This window comes from Pseudophryne corroboree, unplaced genomic scaffold (genome assembly GCF_028390025.1).
Source record: "Pseudophryne corroboree isolate aPseCor3 unplaced genomic scaffold, aPseCor3.hap2 scaffold_1024, whole genome shotgun sequence".
NCBI classification, from domain to species: domain Eukaryota; kingdom Metazoa; phylum Chordata; class Amphibia; order Anura; family Myobatrachidae; genus Pseudophryne; species Pseudophryne corroboree.
In genome coordinates this window covers 135,831-155,518 of record NW_026967651.1, presented here as the reverse complement: position 1 = coordinate 155,518, position 19,688 = coordinate 135,831, and the positions used below count along the sequence as shown (strand labels likewise).

Here is a 19,688-nt window from a genome sequence, read left to right as displayed (position 1 = left end):
AATGATGCATTGGGGCAACGATTTTGTGAGAAACATCTTCACCCTTAAATAAAGATTTTCTTAATTCCTTACCTGTGTGCTAATTAGATATCACCTTGTTTTCACATTAAACAGACTTCCACATGAGAAAGCAGCAAGGATGCAGTGGCGTTAATGTTTCCTGGTGTCAACCTGTATTATTTCAGTAGACATTGAAATGAGGATGCATCTTGCTGCCTTTCCAATGAAGCAAGTTTAATTTAGTAATAGGTGAAAAACCATCCCTACAAAGGTGTTAATCAGAGACTTGGCTTTGTGGACACTTTTCAGAGAACAAATTTGTTAGCATAAAAATAAACCAGAAAATGAAGAGCTGTTTAATCACTCAATTGGATTTTTTTGCCAGCATATTTTTTTTCTCTGCAACCCACTGCTAAATTGTGCTTCCTAGCTGTTTTTTTATAAAATCACTGAATCAAATCTAACTCTGATAACATCAGAGAAGGCCAGGTACCCTACACAATAAGAGGGGGTTTGAAATTTTGACTTGTCTACTTAAATATCACCAAAATCTGATCACAAGGTCAATTACGTCCCTGGGTGGGATTGAACCACCAACCTTTTGGTTAATAGCCTTACACACTAACCAATTGCACCACAGAGACACTTTGCAAAAGTACATACTGCCAAAGGCTAATAAGCATTCATCTAGAACGTTTCCTAGAAAAACTTTAAAAAGTCAATAATCTGGAGAGTTTTTGTAAGATGTTTCTTCCATCAACCAATGAAGAAACACATTGGTACTTTCCCATGATGAGTGAGTGCTTCAGGATCTCTTGCACTTACATGTGCAGCAGAGTACTGCAATGGAAGCATGCTGGGCCCATAACCCAGAGGTAGGCAGATTGAAACTATCCTTTGCTATATGCATTTTTTTTTGTTAATTAAAGTAATCCAAAACTGGGATTGATATTTTTGCTCTTTTATTTTTACTTAAAGTACAATAACTTTTACCATTTTAATTTGTTTTGATAGTATATTGACAGTATTGTTTTCTTTCAAAAATCCACTTAATTTTCTTTACCCTATTATTAAAATGGTAATTGACAAAAACAAACTACATTGTCACCAGAAGAGCAATACAAAATGTACAAGTGATATATTAAAATCATCTTTCCAGCTTGAATTTCAATGATGCATTGGGGCAACGATTTTGTGAGAAACATCTTCACCCTTAAATAAAGATTTTCTTAATTCCTTACCTGTGTGCTAATTAGATATCACCTTGTTTTCACATTAAACAGACTTCCACATGAGAAAGCAGCAAGGATGCAGTGGCGTTAATGTTTCCTGGTGTCAACCTGTATTATTTCAGTAGACATTGAAATGAGGATGCATCTTGCTGCCTTTCCAATGAAGCAAGTTTAATTTAGTAATAGGTGAAAAACCATTCCTACAAAGGTGTTAATCAGAGACTTGGCTTTGTGGACACTTTTCAGAGAACAAATTTGTTAGCATAAAAATAAAGCCAGAAAATGAAGAGCTGTTTAATCACTCAATTGGATTTTTTTGCCAGCATATTTCTTTTTCTCTGCAACCCACTGCTAAATTGTGATTCCTAGCTGTTTTTATAAAATCACTGAATCAAATCTAACTCTGATTACATCAGAGAAGGCCAGGTACCCTACACCATAACAGGGGGTTTGAAATTTTGACTTGTCTACTTAAAGATCACCAAAATCTGATCACAAGGTCAATTACATCCCTGGGTGGGATTGCACCACCTACCTTTTGGTTAATAGCCGAACACACTAACCGATTGCGCCACAGAGACACTTTGCAAAAAGTTCATACTGACAAAGGCTAATAAGCATTCATCTAGAACGTTTCCTAGAAAAACTTTAAAAAGTCAATAATCTGGAGAGTTTTTGTAAGATGTTTCTTCCATCAACCAACGAAGAAACACATTGGTACTTTCCCATGATGAGTGAGTGCTTCAGGATCTCTTGCACTTACATGTGCAGCAGAGTACTGCAATGGAAGCATGCTGGGCCGATAACCAAGAGGTAGGCAGATTGAAACTATCCTCTGCTATATGCATTTTTTTTTAATTAAAGTAATCCAAAATTGGGATTGATATTTTAGCTCTTTTATTTTTACTTAAAGTACAATAACTTTTACCATTTTAATTTGTTTAATAGTATGACAGTATTGTTTTCTTTCAAAAATCCACTTAATTTTCTTTACCCTATTATTAAAATGGTAATTGACAAAAACAAACTACATTGTCACCAGAAGAGCAATACAAAATGTACAAGTGATATATTAAAATCATCTTTCCAGCTTGAATTTCAATGATGCATTGGGGCAACGATTTTGTGAGAAACATCTTCACCCTTAAATAATGATTTTCTTAATTCCTTACCTGTGTGCTAATTAGATATCACCTTGTTTTCACATTAAACAGACTTCCACATGAGAAAGCAGCAAGGATGCAGTGGCGTTAATGTTTCCTGGTGTCAACCTGTATTATTTCAGTAGATATTGAAATGACGATGCATCTTGCTGCCTTTCCAATGAAGCAAGTTTAATTTAGTAATAGGTGAAAAACCATCCCTACAAAGGTGTTAAACAGAGACTTGGCTTTGTGGACACTTTTCAGAGAACAAATTTGTTAGCATAAAAATAAAGCCAGAAAATGAAGAGCTGTTTAATCACTCAATTGGATTTTTTTGCCAGCATATTTCTTTTTCTCTGCAACCCACTGCTAAATTGTGCTTCCTATCTGTTTTTATAAAATCACTGAATCAAATCTAACTCTGATTACATCAGAGAAGGCCAGGTACCCACACCATAACAGGGGGTTTGAAATTTTGACTTGTCTACTTAAATATCACCAAAATCTGATCACAAGGTCAATTACATCCCTGGGTGGGATTGAACCACCTACCTTTTGGTTAATAGCCGAACACACTAACCGATTGCGCCACAGAGACACTTTGCAAAAAGTTCATACTGACAAAGGCTAATAAGCATTCATCTAGAACGTTTCCTAGAAAAACTTTAAAAAGTCAATAATCTGGAGAGTTTTTGTAAGATGTTTCTTCCATCAACCAACGAAGAAACACATTGGTACTTTCCCATGATGAGTGAGTGCTTCAGGATCTCTTGCACTTACATGTGCAGCAGAGTACTGCAATGGAAGCATGCTGGGCCGATAACCAAGAGGTAGGCAGATTGAAACTATCCTCTGCTATATGCATTTTTTTTTAATTAAAGTAATCCAAAATTGGGATTGATATTTTAGCTCTTTTATTTTTACTTAAAGTACAATAACTTTTACCATTTTAATTTGTTTAATAGTATATTGACAGTATTGTTTTCTTTCAAAAATCCACTTAATTTTCTTTACCCTATTATTAAAATGGTAATTGACAAAAACAAACTACATTGTCACCAGAAGAGCAATACAAAATGTACAAGTGATATATTAAAATCATCTTTCCAGCTTGAATTTCAATGATGCATTGGGGCAACGATTTTGTGAGAAACATCTTCACCCTTAAATAATGATTTTCTTAATTCCTTACCTGTGTGCTAATTAGATATCACCTTGTTTTCACATTAAACAGACTTCCACATGAGAAAGCAGCAAGGATGCAGTGGCGTTAATGTTTCCTGGTGTCAACCTGTATTATTTCAGTAGATATTGAAATGACGATGCATCTTGCTGCCTTTCCAATGAAGCAAGTTTAATTTAGTAATAGGTGAAAAACCATCCCTACAAAGGTGTTAATCAGATACTTGGCTTTGTGGACACTTTTCAGAGAACAAATTTGTTAGCATAAAAATAAAGCCAGAAAATGAAGAGCTGTTTAATCACTCAATTGGATTTTTTTGCCAGCATATTTCTTTTTCTCTGCAACCCACTGCTAAATTGTGCTTCCTAGCTGTTTTTTTTATAAAATCACTGAATCAAATCTAACTCTGATTACATCAGAGAAGGCCAGGTACCCTACACCACAAGAGGGGGTTTGAAATTTTGACTTGTCTACTTAAAGATCACCAAAATCTGATAACAAGGTAAATTACGTCCCTGGGTGGGATTGAACCACCAACCTTTTGGATAATAACCGAACACACTAACTGATTGCGCCACAGTGACACTTTGCAAACGTACATTCTGACAAACGCTAATAAGCATTCATCTAGAACGTTTCCTAGAAAAACTTTAAAAAGTCAATAATCTGGAGAGTTTTTGTAAGATGTTTCTTCCATCAATCAACGAAGAACATTCAAGCTGATTTGTTGCAGCAGCTGGGCACTGTAACAGCTCCAGAGCTGCTCTGTAAGGCAACTAAAAGGGTGTGGGCCCTGCAGCACTACCTGTAGTTCGCATTGTGCGTTGGAAGGCACAAAGTAAGCAGACGGGAGAAGTCAGGATAGTGCGCAAGGGCATAGAAGGGAGCGGCTCAAGAAAAGAGAAGTGGAAACAGACAGCAAACTAGGCTGGAGAAAGACCTGAGACAAAGAGATCTGAATTATACGAGAGCCGACCAGGGGAAACACAAATTATGCAGTCGAGTTTCCCACATTTGGGGAAATCGCTGGAGCAGCACACACAGAGTGCAATGGGTGAGCCTTGCCCTGGGAGAAGCACCTTCATGATCATAGTATCTCACCTGGCAGGTAAGTAGGAGTTGGGCAAGAGCTGAGGAGGGTCGCTGCTCGGGCAACCCCCTGTCAAGTGAAGGAGATCCAACTGAGGCAGCACAAGAGAACTCTCGAAAGAAGAACAAGGCTAGAGGAAGATCTGAGACACAGAAATCTGGCTTTTACCAGAGCTGACCAGAGGAAAGCACAAACACAGTCCCCCACTACCACAAATAATGCAGTCGAGTTTCCCACATTTGGGGAAATCACAGGGGTCAGCATACCCAGAATGCAATGAATGAACCTCACCCTGGGAGAACAATCTTCATGACCATGGTATCTCCTATGCAAAATAAGTATGATTTGGGATAGGGCTGGGGAGGGCCGCTGCTCAGGCACATCTCTGTCAAGTAAAGGAGATTCAACTGAGGCAGCACAAGGGAACTCTCATCTGGGGACAACAACTGCAGGTAGAACACATATTTTCAGATGAACATGGGAGGGCAGAAGGCTGCCTAATACTGAAGCACCCCCAAACAACAAACCAAATGCAACAACTAGTACAAGCATTCCTGGGGGAAGGCCTGCAGCAGATGGATTTGCATATGGTGATGTCATCCAAGCAGTGGGTCAAAGTTGGCTTCAACCCTCGTCTGCATATGAAAAGAAAAAAGGGATGTGCAGGGCATGGCATCCTTTTGTGGCGCTTGGATGACCCTTAATTCGCATTAAACATCTCCACCCTCCTTCGGTGTGGGGCTCATGTTGGCTATGCCCCAGCCCCTGAAGCATTCAAGATGATTTCTTGCAGCAGCTGGGCACTGTAACAGCTCCAGAGCTGTTCTGTAAAGCATGTAAAAGGGTGTGGGCCCTGCAGCACTACCTGTAGTATGCATTGTGCGTTGGAAGGCACAAAGTAAGCAGACGGGAGAGGTCAGGATAGTGCGCAAGGGCATAGAAGGGAGCGGCTCAAGAAAAGAGAAGTGGAAACAGACAGCAAACTAGGCTGGAGAAAGACCTGAGACAAGGAGATCTGTATTATACGAGAGCCGACCAGAGGAAACACAAATTATGCAGTCAAGTTTCCCACATTTGGGGAAATCGCAGGAGCAGCACACCCAGAGTGCAATGGGTGAGCCTTTCCCTGGGAGAAGCACCTTCCTAATCATAATATCTCACCTGGCAGGTAAGTAGGAGTTGGGCTAGAGCTAGGGAGGGTCGCTGCTCGTGCACCCCCCTGTCAAGTGAAGGAGATCCAACTGAGGCAGCACAAGGGAACTCTCGAAAGAAGAACAAGGCTAGAGGAAGATCTGAGACAAAGAAATCTGACTTTTACCAGAGCTGAGCAGAGGAAAGCACAAACACAGTCCCCCACTACCACAAATAATGCAGTCGAGTTTCCCACATTTGGGGAAATCACAGGGGTCAGCATACCCAGAATGCAATGAATGAACCTCACCCTGGGAGAACAATCTTCATGACCATGGTATCTCCTATGCAAAATAAGTATGATTTGGGATAGGGCTGGGGAGGGCCGCTGCTCAGGCACATCTCTGTCAAGTAAAGGAGATTCAACTGAGGCAGCACAAGGGAACTCTCATCTGGGGACAACAACTGCAGGGAGAACACATATTTTCAGATGAACATGGGAGGGCAGAAGGCTGCCTAATACTGAAGCACCCCCAAACAACAAACCAAATGCAACAACTAGTGCAAGCATTCCTGGGGGAAGGCCTGCAGCAGATTGATTTGCATATGGTAATGCCATCCAAGCAGTGGGTCAAAGTTGGCTTCAACCCTCGTCTGCATATGAAAAGAGAAAAGGGGCGTGCAGGGCATGGCGGCCTTTTGCGGCGCTTGGGTGACCCTTAGTTCGCATTAAACACCCCCACCCTCCTTCGGTGTGGGGCTCATGTTGGCAATGCCCCAGCCCCTGAAGCATTCAAGCTGATTTCTTGCAGCAGCTGGGCACTGTAACAGCTCCAGAGCTGCTCTGTGAGGCAAGTAAAAGGGTGTGGGCCCTGCAGCACTACCTGTAGTTTGCATTGTGTGTTGGAAGGCACAAAGTAAGCAGACGGGAGAAGTCAGGATAGTGCGCAAGGGCATAGAAGGGAGCGGCTCAAGAAAAGAGAAGTGGAAACAGACAGCAAACTAGGCTGGAGAGAGACCTGAGACAAAGAGATCTGAATTATACGAGAGCCGACCAGAGGAAACACAAATTATGCAGTCAAGTTTCCCACATTTGGGGAAATCACAGGGGCAGCACACCCAGAGTGCAATGGGTGAGCCTTGCCCTGGGAGAAGCACCTACATGATCATAGTATCTCACCTGGCAGGTAAGTAGGAGTTGGGCTAGAGCTGCGAAGGGTCGCTGCTCGGGTACCCCCCTGTCAAGTGAAGGAGATCCAACTGAGGCAGCACAAGGGAACTCTCGAAAGAGGAACAAGGCTAGAGGAAGATCTGAGACAAAGAAATCTGATTTTTACCAGAGTTGACCAGAAGAAAGCACAAACACAGTCCCACACTACCACAAATAATGCAGTTGAGTTTCCCACATTTGGGGAAATCACAGGGGTCAGCATACCCAGAATGCAATGAATGAACCTCACCCTGGGAGAACAATCTTCATGACCATGGTATCTCCTATGCAAAATAAGTATGATTTGGGATAGGGCTGGGGAGGGCCGCTGCTCAGGCACATCTCTGTCAAGTAAAGGAGATTCAACTGAGGCAGCACAAGGGAACTCTCATCTGGGGACAACAACTGCAGGGAGAACACATATTTTCAGATGAACATGGGAGGGCAGAAGGCTGCCTAATACTGAAGCACCCCCAAACAACAAACCAAATGCAACAACTAGTGCAAGCATTCCTGGGGGAAGGCCTGCAGCAGATGGATTTGCATATGGTGATGTCATCCAAGCAGTGGGTCAAAGTTGGCTTCAACCCTCGTCTGCATATGAAAAGAAAAAAGGGATGTGCAGGGCATGGCGTCCTTTTGTGGCGCTTGGATGACCCCTAATTCGCATTAAACATCTCCACCCTCCTTCGGTGTGGGGCTCATGTTGGCTATGCCCCAGCCCCTGAAGCATTCAAGATGATTTCTTGCAGCAGCTGGGCACTGTAGCAGCTCCAGAGCTGCTCTGTAAAGCATGTAAAAGGGTGTGGGCCCTGTAGCACTACCTGTAGTATGCATTGTGCGTTGGAAGGCACAAAGTAAGCAGACGGGAGAGGTCAGGATAGTGCGCAAGGGCATAGAAGGGAGCGGCTCAAGAAAAGAGAAGTGGAAACAGACAGCAAACTAGGCTGGAGAAAGACCTGAGACAAAGAGATCTGAATTATATGAGAGCCGACCAGAGGAAACACAAATTATGCAGTCAAGTGTCCCACATTTGGGGAAATCGCAGGAGCAGCACACCCAGAGTGCAATGGGTGAGCCTTGCCCTGGGAGAAGCACCTTCCTGATCATAGTATCTCACCTGGCAGGTAAATAGGAGTTGGGCTAGAGCTGGGGAGGGTCGCTGCTCGTGCACCCCCCTGTCAAGTGAAGGAGATCCAACTGAGGCAGCACAAGGGAACTCTCGAAAGAAGAACAAGGCTAGAGGAAGATCTGAGACAAAGAAATCTGACTTTTACCAGAGCTGACCAGAGGAAAGCACAAACACAGTCCCCCACTACCACAAATAATGCAGTTGAGTTTCCCACATTTGGGGAAATCACAGGGGTCAGCATACCCAGAATGCAATGAATGAACCTCACCCTGGGAGAACAATCTTCATGACCATGGTATCTCCTATGCAAAATAAGTATGATTTGGGATAGGGCTGGGGAGGGCCGCTGCTCAGGCACATCTCTGTCAAGTAAAGGAGATTCAACTGAGGCAGCACAAGGGAACACTCATCTGGGGACAACAACTGCAGGGAGAACACATATTTTCAGATGAACATGGGAGGGCAGAAGGCTGCCTAATACTGAAGCACCCCCAAACAACAAACCAAATGCAACAACTAGTGCAAGCAATCCTGGGGGAAGGCCTGCAGCAGATTGATTTGCATATGGTAATGCCATCCAAGCAGTGGGTCAAAGTTGGCTTCAACCCTCGTCTGCATATCAAAAAAGAGAAAAGGGGCGTGCAGGGCATGGCGGCCTTTTGCGGCGCTTGGATGACCCCTAGTTTGCATTAAACACCTCCACCCTCCTTCGGTGTGGGGCTCATGTTGGCTATGCCCCAGCCCCTGAAGCATTCAAGCTGATTTCTTGCAGCAGCTGGGCACTGTAACAGCTCAAGAGCTGCTCTGTAAGGCAAGTAAAAGGGTGTGGGCCCTGCAGCACTACCTGTAGTTTGCATTGTGCATTGGAAGGCACAAAGTAAGCAGACGGGAGAAGTCAGGATAGTGCGCAAGGGCATAGAAGGGAGCGGCTCAAGAAAAGAGAAGTGGAAACAGACAACAAACTAGGCTGGAGAGAGACCTGAGACAAAGAGATCTGAATTATACGAGAGCCGACCAGGGGAAACACAAATTATGCAGTCAAGTGTCCCACATTTGGGGAAATTGCAGGAGCAGCACACCCAGAGTGCAATGGGTGAGCCTTGCCCTGGGAGTAGCACCTTCATGATCATAGTATCTCACCTGGCAGGTAAGTAGGAGTTGGGCTAGAGCTGGGGAGGGTCGCTGCTCGGGCACCCCCCTGTCAAGTGAAGGAGATCCAACTGAGGCAGCACAAGGGAACTCTTGAAAGAGGAACAAGGCTAGAGGAAGATCTGAGACAAAGAAATCTGACTTTTACCAGAGCTGACCAGAGGAAAGCACAAACACAGTCCCCCTCTACCACAAATAATGCAGTCGAGTTTCCCACATTTGGGGAAATCACAGGGGTCAGCATACCCAGAATGCAATGAATGAACCTCACCCTGGGAGAACAATCTTCATGACCATGGTATCTCCTATGCAAAATAAGTATGATTTAGGATAGGGCTGGGGAGGGCCGCTGCTCAGGCACATCTCTGTCAAGTAAAGGAGATTCAACTGAGGCAGCACAAGGGAACTCTCATCTGGGGACAACAACTGCAGGGAGAACACATATTTTCAGATGAACATGGGAGGGCAGAAGGCTGCCTAATACTGAAGCACCCCCAAACAACAAACCAAATGCAACAACTAGTACAAGCATTCCTGGGGGAAGGCCTGCAGCAGATGGATTTGTATAGGGTGATGTCATCCAAGCAGTGGGTCAAAGTTGGCTTCAACCCTCATCTGCATATGAAAAGAGAAAAGGGGCGTGCAGGGCATGGCGGCCTTTTGCGGCGCTTGGATGACCCCTAGTTCGCATTAAACACCTCCACCCTCATTCGGTGTGGGGCTCATGTTGGCTATGCCCCAGCCCCTGAAGCATTCAAGCTGATTTCTTGCAGCAGCTGGGCACTGTAACAGCTCCAGAGCTGCTCTGTAAGGCAAGTAAAAGGGTGTGGGCCCTGCAGCACTACCTGTAGTTCGCATTGTGCGTTGGAAGGCACAAAGTAAGCAGACGGGAGAAGTCAGGATAGTGCGCAAGGGCATAGAAGGGAGCGGCTCAAGAAAAGAGAAGTGGAAACAGACAGCAAACTAGGCTGGAGAGAGACCTGAGACAAAGAGATCTGAATTATATGAGAGCCGACCAAGGGAAACACAAATTATGCAGTCAAGTTTCCCACATTTGGGGAAATCAAAGGGGCAGCACACCCAGAGTGCAATAGGTGAGCCTTGCCCTGGGAGAAGCACCTACATGATCATAGTATCTCACCTGGCAGGTAAGTAGGAGTTGGGCTAGAGCTGGGGAGGGTCGCTGCTTGGGCACCCCCCTGTCAAGTGAAGGAGATCCAACTGAGGCAGCACAAGGGAACTCTCGAAAGAAGAACAAGGCTAGAGGAAGATCTGAGACAAAGAAATCTGACTTTTACCAGAGCTGACCAGAGGAAAGCACAAACACAGTCCCCCACTACCACAAATAATGCAGTCGAGTTTCCCACATTTGGGGAAATCACAGGGGTCATCATACCCAGAATGCAATGAATGAACCTCACCCTGGGAGAACAATCTTCATGACCATGAAATCTCCTATGCAAAATAAGTATGATTTGGGATAGGGCTGGGGAGGGCCGCTGCTCAGGCACATCTCTGTCAAGTAAAGGCGATTCAACTGAGGCAGCACAAGGGAACTCTCATCTGGGGACAACAACTGCAGGGAGAACACATATTTTCAGATGAACATGGGAGGGCAGAAGGCTGCCTAATACTGAAGCACCCCCAAACAACAAACCAAATGCAACAACTAGTGCAAGCATTCCTGGGGGAAGGCCTGCAGCAGATGGATTTGCATATGGTGATGTCATCCAAGCAGTGGGTCAAAGTTGGCTTCAACCCTCGTCTGCATATGAAAAGAAAAAAGGGATGTGCAGGGCATGGCGGCCTTTTGCGGCGCTTGCATGACCCCTAATTCGCATTAAACACCTCCACCCTCCTTTGGTGTGGGGCTCATGTTGGCTATGCCCCAGCACCTGAAGCATTCAAGCTGATTTCTTGCAGCAGCTGGGCACTGTAACAGCTCCAGAGCTGCTCTGTAAGGCAACTAAAAGGGTGTGGGCCCTGCAGCACTACCTGTAGTTCGTATTGTGCGTTGGAAGGCACAAAGTAAGCAGACGGGAGAAGTCAGGATAGTGCGCAAGGGCATAGAAGGGAGCGGTTCAAGAAAAGAGAAGTGGAAACAGACAGCAAACTAGGCTGGAGAGAGACCTGAGACAAAGAGATCTGAATTATACGAGAGCCGACCAGAGGAAACACAAATTATGCAGTCAAGTGTCCCACATTTGGGGAAATCGCAGGAGCAGCACACCCAGAGTGCAATGGGTGAGCCTTGCCCTGGGAGAAGCACCTTCCTGATCATAGTATCTCACCTGGCAGGTAAGTAGGAGTTGAGCTAGAGCTGGGGAGGGTCGCTGCTCGGGCACCCCCCTGTCAAGTGAAGGAGATCCAACTGAGGCAGCACAAGGGAACTCTCGAAAGAAGAACTAGGCTAGAGGAAGATCTGAGACAAAGAAATCTGACTTTTGCCAGAGCTGACCAGAGGAAAGCACAAACACAGTCCCCCTCTACCACAAATAATGCAGTCGAGTTTCCCACATTTGGGGAAATCACAGGGGTCATCATACCCAGAATGCAATGAATGAACCTCACCCTGGGAGAACAATCTTCATGACCATGATATCTCCTATGCAAAATAAGTATGATTTGGGATAGGGCTGGGGAGGGCCGCTGCTCAGGCACATCTCTGTCAAGTAAAGGCGATTCAACTGAGGCAGCACAAGGGAACTCTCATCTGGGGACAACAACTGCAGGGAGAACACATATTTTCAGATGAACATGGGAGGGCAGAAGGCTGCCTAATACTGAAGCACCCCCAAACAACAAACCAAATGCAACAACTAGTACAAGCATTCCTGGGGGAAGGCCTGCAGCAGATGGATTTGCATATGGTGATGTCATCCAAGCAGTGGGTCAAAGTTGGCTTCAACCCTCGTCTGCATATGAAAAGAAAAAAGGGATGTGCAGGGCATGGCGGCCTTTTGCGGCGCTTGCATGACCCCTAATTCGCATTAAACACCTCCACCCTCCTTCGGTGTGGGGCTCATGTTGGCTATGCCCCAGTACCTGAAGCATTCAAGCTGATTTCTTGCAGCAGCTGGGCACTGTAACAGCTCCAGAGCTGCTCTGTAAGGCATCTAAAAGGGTGTGGGCCCTGCAGCACTACCTGTAGTTCGCATTGTGCGTTGGAAGGCACAAAGTAAGCAGACGGGAGAAGTCAGGATAGTGCGCAAGGGCATAGAAGGGAGCGGTTCAAGAAAAGAGAAGTGGAAACAGACAGCAAACTAGGCTGGAGAAAGACCTGAGACAAAGAGATCTGAATTATACGAGAGCCGACCAGAGGAAACACAAATTATGCAGTCAAGTTTCCCACATTGGGGGAAATCGCAGGAGCAGCACACCCAGAGTGCAATGGGTGAGCCTTGCCCTGGGAGAAGCACCTACATGATCATAGTATCTCACCTGGCAGGTAAGTAGGAGTTGGGCTAGAGCTGGGGAGGGTCGCTGCTCGGGCACCCCCCTGTCAAGTGAAGGAGATCCAACTGAGGCAGCACAAGGGAACTCTCGAAAGAAGAACAAGGCTAGATGAAGATCTGAGACAAAGAAATCTGACTTTTACAAGAGCTGAGCAGAGGAAAGCACAAACACAGTCCCCCACTACCACAAATAATGCAGTCGAGTTTCCCACATTTGGGGAAATCACAGGGGTCAGCATACCCAGAATGCAATGAATGAACCTCACCCTGGGAGAACAATCTTCATGACCATGGTATCTCCTATGCAAAATAAGTATGATTTGGGATAGGGCAGGGGAGGGCCGCTGCTCAGGCACATCTCTGTCAAGTAAAGGAGATTCAACTGAGGCAGCACAAGGGAACTCTCATCTGGGGACAACAACTGCAGGGAGAACACATATTTTCAGATGAACATGGGAGGGCAGAAGGCTGCCTAATACTGAAGCACCCCCAAACAACAAACCAAATGCAACAACTAGTGCAAGCATTCCTGGGGGAAGGCCTGCAGCAGATTGATTTGCATATGGTAATGCCATCCAAGCAGTGGGTCAAAGTTGGCTTCAACCCTCGTCTGCATATGAAAAGAGAAAAGGGGCGTGCAGGGCATGGCGGCCTTTTGCGGCGCTTGGGTGACCCTTAGTTCGCATTAAACACCCCCACCCTCCTTCGGTGTGGGGCTCATGTTGGCAATGCCCCAGCCCCTGAAGCATTCAAGCTGATTTCTTGCAGCAGCTGGGTACTGTAACAGCTCCAGAGCTGCTCTGTGAGGCAAGTAAAAGGGTGTGGGCCCTGCAGCACTACCTGTAGTTTGCATTGTGTGTTGGAAGGCACAAAGTAAGCAGACGGGAGAAGTCAGGATAGTGCGCAAGGGCATAGAAGGGAGCGGCTCAAGAAAAGAGAAGTGGAAACAGACAGCAAACTAGGCTGGAGAGAGACCTGAGACAAAGAGATCTGAATTATACGAGAGACGACCAGGGGAAACACAAATTATGCAGTCAAGTTTCCCACATTTGGGGAAATCACAGGGGCAGCACACCCAGAGTGCAATGGGTGAGCCTTGCCCTGGGAGAAGCACCTACATGATCATAGTATCTCACCTGGCAGGTAAGTAGGAGTTGGGCTAGAGCTGGGGAGGGTCGCTGCTCGGGTACCCCCCTGTCAAGTGAAGGAGATCCAACTGAGGCAGCACAAGGGAACTCTCGAAAGAGGAACAAGGCTAGAGGAAGATCTGAGACAAAGAAATCTGATTTTTACCAGAGTTGACCAGAAGAAAGCACAAACACAGTCCCCCACTACCACAAATAATGCAGTCGAGTTTCCCACATTTGGGGAAATCACAGGGGTCTGCATACCCAGAATGCAATGAATGAACCTCACCCTGGGAGAACAATCTTCATGACCATGGTATCTCCTATGCAAAATAAGTATGATTTGGGATAGGGCTGGGGAGGGCCGCTGCTCAGGCACATCTCTGTCAAGTAAAGGAGATTCAACTGAGGCAGCACAAGGGAACTCTCATCTGGGGACAACAACTGCAGGGAGAACACATATTTTCAGATGAACATGGGAGGGCAGAAGGCTGCCTAATACTGAAGCACCCCCAAACAACAAACCAAATGCAACAACTAGTGCAAGCATTCCTGGGGGAAGGCCTGCAGCAGATGGATTTGTATATGGTGATGTCATCCAAGCAGTGGGTCAAAGTTGGCTTCAACCCTCGTCTGCATATGAAAAGAAAAAAGGGATGTGCAGGGCATGGTGTCCTTTTGTGGCGCTTGGATGACCCCTCCTTCGGTGTGGGGCTCATGTTGGCTATGCCCCAGCCCCTGAAGCATTCAAGATGATTTCTTGCAGCAGCTGGGAACTGTAACAGCTCCAGAGTTGCTCTGTAAAGCATGTAAAAGGGTGTGGGCCCTGCAGCACTACCTGTAGTATGCATTGTGCGTTGAAAGGCACAAAGTAAGCAGACGGGAGAGGTCAGGATAGTGCGCAACTGCATAGAAGGGAGCGGCTCAAGAAAAGAGAAGTGGAAACAGACAGCAAACTAGGCTGGAGAAAGACCTGAGACAAAGAGATCTGAATTATATGAGAGCCGACCAGAAGAAACACAAATTATGCAGTCAAGTGTCCCACATTTGGGGAAATCGCAGGAGCAGCACACCCAGAGTGCAATGGGTGAGCCTTGCCCTGGGAGAAGCACCTTCCTGATCATAGTATCTCACCTGGCAGGTAAATAGGAGTTGGGCTAGAGCTGGGGAGGGTCGCTGCTCGTGCACCCCCCTGTCAAGTGAAGGAGATCCAACTGAGGCAGCACAAGGGAACTCTCGAAAGAAGAACAAGGTTAGAGGAAGATCTGAGACAAAGAAATCTGACTTTTACCAGAGCTGACCAGAGGAAAGCACAAACACAGTCCCCCACTACCACAAATAATGCAGTCGAGTTTCCCACATTTGGGGAAATCACAGGGGTCAGCATACCCAGAATGCAATGAATGAACCTCACCCTGGGAGAACAATCTTCATGACCATGGTATCTCCTATGCAAAATAAGTATGATTTGAGATAGGGCTGGGGAGGGCCGCTGCTCAGGCACATCTCTGTCAAGTAAAGGAGATTCAACTGAGGCAGCACAAGGGAACTCTCATCTGGGGACAACAACTGCAGGGAGAACACATATTTTCAGATGAACATGGGAGGGCAGAAGGCTGCCTAATACTGAAGCACCCCCAAACAACAAACCAAATGCAACAATTAGTACAAGCATTCCTGGGGGAAGGCCTGCAGCAGATTGATTTGCATATGGTAATGCCATCCAAGCAGTGGGTCAAAGTTGGCTTCAACCCTCGTCTGCATATGAAAAGAGAAAAGGGGCGTGCAGGGCATGGCGGCCTTTTGCGGCGCTTGGATGACCCCTAGTTCGCATTAAACACCTCCACCCTTCTTCGGTGTGGGGCTCATGTTGGCTATGCCCCAGCCCCTGAAGCATTCAAGCTGATTTCTTGCAGCAGCTGGGCACTGTAACAGCCCCAGAGCTGCTCTGTAAGGCAAGTAAAAGGGTGTGGGCCCTGCAGTACTACCTGTAGTTTGCATTGTGCATTGGAAAGCACAAAGTAAGCAGACGGGAGAAGTCAGGATAGTGCGCAAGGGCATAGAAGGGAGCGGCTCAAGAAAAGAGAAGTGGAAACAGACAGCAAACTAGGCTGGAGAGAGACCTGAGACAAAGAGATCTGAATTATACGAGAGCCGACCAGGGGAAACACAAATTATGCAGTCAAGTTTCCCACATTTGGGGAAATCGCAGGAGCAGCACACCCAGAGTGCAATGGGTGAGCCTTGCCCTGGGAGAAGCACCTTCATGATCATAGTATCTCACCTGGCAGGTAAGTAGGAGTTGGGCTAGAGCTGGGGAGGGTTGCTGCTCGGGTACCCCCCTGTCAAGTGAAGGAGATCCAACTGAGGCAGCACAAGGGAACTCTCATCTGGGGACAACAACTGCAGGGAGAACACATATTTTCAGATGAACATGGGAGGGCAGAAGGCTGCCTAATACTGAAGCACCCCCAAACAACAAACCAAATGCAACAACTAGTGCAAGCATTCCTGGGGGAAGGCCTGCAGCAGATGGATTTGCATATGGTGATGTCATCACATCAACCCTCGTCTGCATATGAAAAGAGAAAAGGGGCGTGCAGGGCATGGCGGCCTTATGCGGCGCTTGGATGACCCCTAGTTCGCATTAAACACCTCCACCCTCCTTCGGTGTGGGGCTCATGTTGGCTATGCCCCAGCCGCTTAAGCATTCAAGCTGATTTCTTGCAGCAGCCGGGCACTGTAACAGCTCCAGAGCTGCTCTATAAGGCAAGTAAAAGGGTCTATGTGGCGCAATCAGTTAGTATGTACGGCTATTAACCAAAAGGTTGGTGGTTCAATCCCACCCAGGGACCTAATTGACCCTGTTATCAGATTTTGGTGATCTTTAAGTAGACAAGTCAAATTTCATACCCCCTGTTATGGTGTAGGGTACCTGGCCTTCTCTGATGTAATCAGAGTTAGATTTGATTCAGTGATTTTATAAAAACATGTAGGAAGCACTATTTAGCAGTGGGTTGCAGAGAAAAAGAAATATGCTGGCAAAAAAATCAAATTGCGTGATTAAACAGCTCTTCATTTTCTGGCTTTATTTTTATGCTAACAAATTTGTTCTCTGAAAAGTGTCCACAAAGCCAAGTCTCTGATTAACACCTTTGAAGGGATGGTTTTTCACCTATTACTAAATTAAACTTGCTTCATTGGAAAGGCAGCAAGATGCATCCTCATTTCAATGTCTACTGAAATAATACAGGTTGACACCAGGAAACATTAACGCCACTGCATCCTTGCTGCTTTCTCATGTGGAAGTCTGTTTAATGTGAAAACAAGGTGATATCTAATTAGCACACAGGTAAGAAATTACGAAAATCTTTATTTAAGGGTGAAGATGTTTCTCACAAAATTGTTGCCCCAATGCATCATTGAAATTCAAGCTGGAAAGATGATTTTAATATATCACTTGTACATTTTGTATTGCTCTTCTGGTGACAATGTAGTTTTTTTTGTCAATTACCATTTTAATAATAGGGTAAAGAAAATTAAGTGGATTTTTGAAAGAAAAGTATACTGTCAATATACTATTAAAACAAATTAAAATGGTAAAAGTTATTGTACTTTAAGTAAAAATAAAAGAGCAAAAATATCAATCCCAGTTTTGATTACTTAAATTAACAAAAAAAAATGCATATAGCAAAGGATAGTTTCAATCTGCCTACCTCTGGGTTATGGGTCCAGCATGCTTCCATTGCAGTACTCTGCTGCACATGTAAGTGCAAGAGATCCTGAAGCACTCACTCATCATGGGAAAGTACCAATGTGTTTATTCATTGGTTGATGGAAGAAACATCTTACAAAAACTCTCCAGATTATTGATTTTTTAATGTTTTTCTAGGAAACGTTCTAGATGTATGCTTATTAGCCTTTGTCAGTATGTACTGTTTGCAAAGTGTCTCTGTGGCGCAATCGGTTAGTGTGTTCGGCTATTAACCAAAAGGTTGGTGGTTCAATCCCACCCAGGGACGTAATTGACCTTGTGATCAGATTTTGGTGATATTTAAGTAGACAAGTCAAAATTTCAAACCCCCTCTTATTGTGTAGGGTACCTGGCCTTCTCTGATGTAATCAGAGTTAGATTTGATTCAGTGATTTTATAAAAAAGAGCTAGGAAGCACAATTTAGCAGTGGGTTGCAGAGAAAAAAAATATGCTGGCAGAAAAATCCAATTGAGTGATTAAACAGCTCTTCATTTTCTGGCTTTATTTTTATGCTAACAAATTTGTTCTCTGAAAAGTGTCCACAAAGCCAAGTCTCTGATTAACACCTTTGTAAGGATGGTTTTTCACCTATTACTAAATTAAACTTGCTTCATTGGAAAGGCAGCAAGATGCATCCTCATTTCAATGTCTACTGAAATAATACAAGTTGACACCAGGAAACATTAACGCCACTGCATCCTTGCTGCTTTCTCATGTGGAAGTCTGTTTAATGTGAAAACAAGGTGATATCTAATTAGCACACAGGTAAGGAATTAAGAAAATCTTTATTTAAGGGTGAAGATGTTTCTCACAAAATTGTTGACCCAATGCATCATTGAAATTCAAGCTGGAAAGATGAATTTAATATATCACTTGTACATTTTGTATTGCTCTTCTGGTGACAATGTAGTTTGTTTTTGTCAATTACCATTTTAATAATAGGGTAAAGAAAATGAAGTGGATTTTTGAAAGAAAACAATACTGTCAATATACTATTAAAACAAATTAAAATGGTAAACGTTATTGTACTTTAAGTAAAAATAAAAGAGACAAAATATCAATCCCAGTTTTGGATTACTTTAATTAACAAAAAAAAATGCATATAGCAGAGGATAGTTTCAATCTGCCTACCTCTGGGTTATGGGCCCAGCATGCTTCGATTGCAGTACTCTGCTGCACATGTAAGTGCAAGAGATCCTGAAGCACTCACTCATCATGGGAAAGTACCAATGTGTTTCTTCGTTGGTTGATGGAAGAAACATCTTACAAAAACTCTCCCGTTTATTGACTTTTTAAAGTTTTGCTAGGAAACGTTTTAGATGAATGCTTATTAGCCTTTGTCAGTATGGACTTTTGCAAAGTGTCTCTGTGGCGCAATCAGTTAGTATGTACGGCTATTAACCAAAAGGTTGGTGGTTCAATCCCACCCAGGGACCTAATTGACCTTGTTATCAGATTTTGGTGATCTTTAAGTAGACAAGTCAAAATTTCAAACCCCCTGTTATGGTGTAGGGTACTTGGCCTTCTCTGATGTAATTAGAGTTAGATTTGATTCAGTGATTTTATAAAAACAGCTAGGAAGCACAATTTAGCAGTGGGTTGCAGAGAAAAAAAATATGCTGGCAGAAAAATCCAATTGAGTGATTAAACAGCTCTTTATTTTCTGGCTTTATTTTTATGCTAACAAATTTGTTCTCTGAAAAGTGTCCACAAAGCCAAGTCTCTGATTAACACCTTTGTAAGGATGGTTTTTCACCTATTACTAAATTAAACTTGCTTCATTGGAAAGGCAGCAAGATGCATCCTCATTTCAATGTCTACTGAAATAATACAGGTTGACACCAGGAAACATTAACGCCACTGCATCCTTGCTGCTTTCTCATGTGGAAGTCTGTTTAATATGAAAACAAGGTGATATCTAATTAGCACACAGGTAAGGAATTAAGAAAATCTTTATTTAAGGGTGAAGATGTTTCTCACAAAATCGTTGCCCCAATGCATCATTGAAATTCAAGCTGGAAAGATGATTTTAATATATCACTTGTACATTTTGTATTGCTCTTCTGGTGACAATGTAGT

At 44.7% G+C, this 19,688-nt stretch overlaps 20 non-coding genes and 1 pseudogene across 20 annotated transcripts; all 21 read right to left on the bottom strand.

The window, feature by feature from the left end:
- Window positions 1-4,513: 4,513 nt before the first annotated feature.
- On the bottom strand, window positions 4,514-4,676 carry LOC134988162 (U1 spliceosomal RNA). The gene has a single exon (XR_010193687.1). It is a non-coding gene; the product is annotated as a U1 spliceosomal RNA (small nuclear RNA).
- Window positions 4,677-4,828: 152 nt separating this feature from the next.
- Window positions 4,829-4,992, bottom strand: LOC134988140 (U1 spliceosomal RNA). The gene has a single exon (XR_010193666.1). It is a non-coding gene; the product is annotated as a U1 spliceosomal RNA (small nuclear RNA).
- Window positions 4,993-5,663: 671 nt separating this feature from the next.
- LOC134988163 (U1 spliceosomal RNA) lies at window positions 5,664-5,826 on the bottom strand. The gene has a single exon (XR_010193688.1). It is a non-coding gene; the product is annotated as a U1 spliceosomal RNA (small nuclear RNA).
- A 152-nt stretch (window positions 5,827-5,978) lies between these two features.
- On the bottom strand, window positions 5,979-6,142 carry LOC134988139 (U1 spliceosomal RNA). The gene has a single exon (XR_010193665.1). It is a non-coding gene; the product is annotated as a U1 spliceosomal RNA (small nuclear RNA).
- Window positions 6,143-6,813: 671 nt separating this feature from the next.
- Window positions 6,814-6,976, bottom strand: LOC134988158 (U1 spliceosomal RNA). Its single transcript, XR_010193683.1, has one exon. It is a non-coding gene; the product is annotated as a U1 spliceosomal RNA (small nuclear RNA).
- Window positions 6,977-7,128: 152 nt separating this feature from the next.
- LOC134988146 (U1 spliceosomal RNA) lies at window positions 7,129-7,292 on the bottom strand. The gene has a single exon (XR_010193672.1). It is a non-coding gene; the product is annotated as a U1 spliceosomal RNA (small nuclear RNA).
- A 671-nt stretch (window positions 7,293-7,963) lies between these two features.
- On the bottom strand, window positions 7,964-8,126 carry LOC134988165 (U1 spliceosomal RNA). Its single transcript, XR_010193689.1, has one exon. It is a non-coding gene; the product is annotated as a U1 spliceosomal RNA (small nuclear RNA).
- Window positions 8,127-8,278: 152 nt separating this feature from the next.
- LOC134988169 (U1 spliceosomal RNA) lies at window positions 8,279-8,442 on the bottom strand. Its single transcript, XR_010193693.1, has one exon. It is a non-coding gene; the product is annotated as a U1 spliceosomal RNA (small nuclear RNA).
- Window positions 8,443-9,115: 673 nt separating this feature from the next.
- On the bottom strand, window positions 9,116-9,278 carry LOC134988161 (U1 spliceosomal RNA). The gene has a single exon (XR_010193686.1). It is a non-coding gene; the product is annotated as a U1 spliceosomal RNA (small nuclear RNA).
- Window positions 9,279-9,430: 152 nt separating this feature from the next.
- On the bottom strand, window positions 9,431-9,594 carry LOC134988141 (U1 spliceosomal RNA). The gene has a single exon (XR_010193667.1). It is a non-coding gene; the product is annotated as a U1 spliceosomal RNA (small nuclear RNA).
- Window positions 9,595-10,292: 698 nt separating this feature from the next.
- On the bottom strand, window positions 10,293-10,428 carry LOC134988172 (U1 spliceosomal RNA; annotated as a pseudogene).
- Window positions 10,429-10,580: 152 nt separating this feature from the next.
- LOC134988150 (U1 spliceosomal RNA) lies at window positions 10,581-10,744 on the bottom strand. The gene has a single exon (XR_010193675.1). It is a non-coding gene; the product is annotated as a U1 spliceosomal RNA (small nuclear RNA).
- A 671-nt stretch (window positions 10,745-11,415) lies between these two features.
- LOC134988155 (U1 spliceosomal RNA) lies at window positions 11,416-11,578 on the bottom strand. Its single transcript, XR_010193680.1, has one exon. It is a non-coding gene; the product is annotated as a U1 spliceosomal RNA (small nuclear RNA).
- A 152-nt stretch (window positions 11,579-11,730) lies between these two features.
- On the bottom strand, window positions 11,731-11,894 carry LOC134988147 (U1 spliceosomal RNA). The gene has a single exon (XR_010193673.1). It is a non-coding gene; the product is annotated as a U1 spliceosomal RNA (small nuclear RNA).
- A 671-nt stretch (window positions 11,895-12,565) lies between these two features.
- On the bottom strand, window positions 12,566-12,728 carry LOC134988156 (U1 spliceosomal RNA). Its single transcript, XR_010193681.1, has one exon. It is a non-coding gene; the product is annotated as a U1 spliceosomal RNA (small nuclear RNA).
- A 152-nt stretch (window positions 12,729-12,880) lies between these two features.
- Window positions 12,881-13,044, bottom strand: LOC134988138 (U1 spliceosomal RNA). Its single transcript, XR_010193664.1, has one exon. It is a non-coding gene; the product is annotated as a U1 spliceosomal RNA (small nuclear RNA).
- A 671-nt stretch (window positions 13,045-13,715) lies between these two features.
- LOC134988166 (U1 spliceosomal RNA) lies at window positions 13,716-13,878 on the bottom strand. Its single transcript, XR_010193690.1, has one exon. It is a non-coding gene; the product is annotated as a U1 spliceosomal RNA (small nuclear RNA).
- A 152-nt stretch (window positions 13,879-14,030) lies between these two features.
- On the bottom strand, window positions 14,031-14,194 carry LOC134988145 (U1 spliceosomal RNA). Its single transcript, XR_010193671.1, has one exon. It is a non-coding gene; the product is annotated as a U1 spliceosomal RNA (small nuclear RNA).
- Window positions 14,195-14,840: 646 nt separating this feature from the next.
- On the bottom strand, window positions 14,841-15,003 carry LOC134988160 (U1 spliceosomal RNA). Its single transcript, XR_010193685.1, has one exon. It is a non-coding gene; the product is annotated as a U1 spliceosomal RNA (small nuclear RNA).
- A 152-nt stretch (window positions 15,004-15,155) lies between these two features.
- On the bottom strand, window positions 15,156-15,319 carry LOC134988137 (U1 spliceosomal RNA). The gene has a single exon (XR_010193663.1). It is a non-coding gene; the product is annotated as a U1 spliceosomal RNA (small nuclear RNA).
- Window positions 15,320-15,990: 671 nt separating this feature from the next.
- Window positions 15,991-16,153, bottom strand: LOC134988154 (U1 spliceosomal RNA). Its single transcript, XR_010193679.1, has one exon. It is a non-coding gene; the product is annotated as a U1 spliceosomal RNA (small nuclear RNA).
- Between the last annotated feature and the right edge of the window lie 3,535 nt (window positions 16,154-19,688).